General features: G+C 44.7%; 1 non-coding gene across 1 annotated transcript; it reads left to right on the top strand.

Annotated features, from left to right (window-relative positions):
• Positions 1-1,472: 1,472 nt before the first annotated feature.
• LOC120102023 (U1 spliceosomal RNA) lies at positions 1,473-1,634 on the top strand. The gene has a single exon (XR_015685049.1). It is a non-coding gene; the product is annotated as a U1 spliceosomal RNA (small nuclear RNA).
• Positions 1,635-3,822: the final 2,188 nt, after the last annotated feature.

The raw sequence follows: 3,822 nt of genomic DNA, 5'->3' as shown, positions 1-3,822 counted from the left end.
GTGTGCACATTCCCTTCTGTGACAGGTTACATAATATGTCTGTTGTCCAGGGCACTGATGACTACAGTGCTAGAACTCAGAGATGCAGAAGGCAACAAGTCCCAGGCTAAGTTCGTTCTCCCAGTATTCACACTGAGATGCAATGTTTGAAGTCAGCAGTGTCCCCATTGTACAACGAGGTCCTAGTATGCAGTAACTGAAGTTAGGGCTCTGAGTATAACCGTAGGCTGAGATCAAGGACTGAGATCTGTCACTGGGAGCTTTCTTCTTGTGTCCTTTACCTCGGATGTCCTGGGTCCCTGCTTCTTTTCTCCTCTTTCTTCTCACCCTTCTTTATCCATTCCTCCTTCTCACCCAGCTCTCCTTTCCTACCCTAACACTTAGTCACAGTGGGGCAGTAGATGGTCACACAGGGAGTCACATGACTCTACATGGGCATCCCTTGTGATCTTCAGCTCTAGTGTTGTTTATTAGAGAGACCAGATAGGATTTGGGTAGAGATTTTGATTTTGGTAGGGATTTGGTAGAGATGCCATAGCTATAGATTCATGGTCACATGGAGCCCTCAATAGGACAGTAGGTGTGTCCTGGAGAAGAGGGTGGGATCAATTTCAGGGGAGGTGACTCTAGAAGTTCCACATTTAAGAGAGAAAGTTCAAGAAAGTTCTCTCTCTCTCTCTCTCCTCTCACTCTTGTGTACATGCACGCACACATGCACACTTGTGTACACACACACACACACCAAAGTTAGTAAGGAGCCACTTTCAGTTCTCAGCTGTCCTCAGAGGTGACTGCATTGGCGGAGAGCACCCTGGGCACTGTCCTCAGAGCTGAGTTTGTAGACCTGACCTCACTGTCCTTCTGGCTCACTTGCTCCAGGCTTCCATTTGCTTTTCCATAAATGGTGCTTCTGTGGCTTGAGGACCAGGGTGCCAAGGCTTACAGTCACTGTAGGCCCTAGGGCTTTCTGCTGGAATTGGCACAAGCTTTACCACCAAATTCTGATCCTATCGCTTCCCTGAAAGCTGTTAGGTGCCCCGCCCGTGTGCTAACAGAAAGTCCCTTTATGGCAATTGGTTGGCTGAAGGAAGCCCTCTGGAGGACACTCAGAATATGTAGTTGTCTTGTGATTCAAGGGACTCAGTTCTAGAGAGGTGGTCAATGAGCAGGGGAAGGGCTAATTAAGATTACAAGTAGGAAGGGTGTTCAGGAGGGAAATATGATAGCCTTGGGGGTCACAGGAAAGCTCTGTAAAGAATGAAGTTGGGGAGACACCCAGTGTTCCATGATGCTTTGCATTGGAGGGTGTGGTCTTAGTGACTGTATCATCTTGTCCTCACTGAAATCCAGCCTAATACCTGAGCAGTTGTTTCCAGTCTTGGTGGATACCTCATTCTTTCTGTTTTGGGAGGGGGTTCCTTTGCAAGGTCTCTATAACTTATTTTTCCTGTGAAGTAAATGTGATGGGAGCTATGTACACCGGGCAGGGGAGATGCCATGATGACAAAGGCAGGTTTTCCAGTGTGAGGCTCATCAATTGCTCTCAGGATGAGCTGACCCCTGTGATTTCCCCTAATTCTGGGGACGTGACTGCATAATTTGTGGTAGTGGGAGACCATGTTTGCATTCTCCTCCAGGGGAACAAAAGAAACATTTATATTATCAATTAGATGTGCAAGGCAAACACATATCTTTATTTTCTGTGGTGGGTCTGTTCTTGTTCCATTGGGAAAATACTTTCCTAGTTAACGCATCTTAGACTCTTGTGGTTTAAAAATACCTTTTATTTTAAAAATGGCCAATATTAGGGAAGCATCTTTTCAGTAAATCTTCACTGTTTGCTTTTTTCTCTCTCTTGTTTCTTCTTTCCAAGATGGAAGTCTCATTAATGGCCTCAGATCCTTGCACATGGGTTCATCTAAGCCATTTGTTTAAATAGCCAATTTCAAATGAAGATGCTGGTGATCTTCTGGAGTTGGTTCTGTTCTCTGTTAAAGTAGTAGATGGACCTGGATCCGGTCACTGGGCAGAGCATCCTTAGCATCAACTCAGGGCCACTCAAAGCTCACGTTCATCAGTCTGTGAGATAAATGCTTGTGTTTAATTTAACATCATAGGTTAAAACTTTAATCCTCCACGTGACAGTGTGAGGAGGCAGTCCGTCATTGGAAGAATTCAGGTAATGACTCTCACCTCTAGGGTAGACTAGTTATGTTTGTAAAGGCTTGTGGGAGTGGGCTTGGCTCTCTTTCTGCTAACCTACAAACAAGACAGACTGATCTTCTGTTTATGCTGTATCCAGTGTCCGTGGAAGCAGAGACCAGGTTCCAGCCTTTAGAACACCTTGTCTATGAAAAGACATTAATCCTGGTGTTCTTCTCTACCTTCCAAATGTTGGAACTAGCTCTTGTGGACAGGGTGGTGGAGGAAACTTAATTATGTCTTCTTTTCAGAGGATCCTAGCACCCAGTACCTCAGAACATGCCCCTCTTTATTTCCATAGGGATCAACATCAAATGAGGCTGTTGGTGTGGGTCCTGATCCAATAGGATTCTGTCCTTATATAGAAGGGAAGACACTTGGACCCAGACACACACACACACACACACACACACACACACACACACACACACACACACACACACACACCAAGGAGGAGGATGTGAACACACAATGGCAAATACCTGCAAGCCAAGGAGAAGGACCAGAAACAGATCCTCATCACTGCCTACCTTACTGCCTTAAGACAGAGTATCTTGAACCCAAACTTCACTATTCAGCTAGTTTGGGTGGCCAGCAAGCTCCTGGGATATAGTTGTCTCTGTCTGCCAACCCATGCCCCAATTTGGGATATAAGGCATAGGTATCCATGCCTGGCTTCTACGTGAAAGATAGGGATTCTAATCCAGGCTCTCATGCGTTTACAACAAGGGTTTTACCCACCAAGCCATCCATCTCTCTCAGCCCTGAGAAAGTTAATAATCCTCCAAGTCCTAGTAGCCAGCTTTCCTGGGACCCCTTTGCTCCTGATGGAGAACAGACAAAGCATCCTCTAGAGGTATGGCAGGATGCTGGAGGCTGATTACTTTCTATGAAAAAAATAATTCAGAAGGTGTGGAAAGGAACTTCACCTTCCATTTCAAGGTAGATGTATGGTTTCAGGACTTTGAAAAGAGAGGTATATTAATATTCATTGTCTTGGCATTTGTGGCTAACCCAGGCCCTGCATTGCTCAGACTACCCCTTCCTATTTCCAAACAAGGTTAGTGGGACCACATCCAAAGATTTACTAGATTTCTACCATCTACTATAGGTAGGATAGTGTGACACATGTTGCCTTACTTTTTATAGCAGGTGTTCAGGTTTTTATGAGGGTTACAAAGCCTTTTCTGTTGATTCCTGCAAGTCCAAAGTACATTCATCACGCTTAGAGCTCAGAACCTAGCCTCTTAATGGGAGTCTTAGATTGTGTGTCTTTCCCACAAATACCTTCATTTCTTCTCACATATGATGAACAAGGTTCCTCCCAACTGGAAGACTGAGCATGCAGTGTTACTATGGAAGTAAAAACCAGGCTGAGAAACCTTGTGTGACTATTATTGCTTCAGTTTCCTATGTCCATCTGAGCCCTAGTCTGCTAGTTAACTTAAGCCTTTAAAGTTGAATGCTGTCATTCACTAGCTAAATCAAATAAAAATGACTTTGTTCCTCTAAACTTCATTTCACTCCTGTCAATGCTAGAAGTCAGATCCAGTATCCTATAGGTAGTAAAGGGAGTTCAAATGCTGTGCTGAGGGTGGTAAACATTACCTCTTACCAGCT

Source organism: Rattus norvegicus, chromosome 3, assembly GCF_021556685.1.
Source record: "Rattus norvegicus strain SHRSP/BbbUtx chromosome 3, alternate assembly SHRSP_T2T, whole genome shotgun sequence".
Classification (NCBI taxonomy): Eukaryota; Metazoa; Chordata; class Mammalia; order Rodentia; family Muridae; genus Rattus; species Rattus norvegicus.
This window is presented reverse-complemented; position numbering and strand designations above follow the sequence as displayed.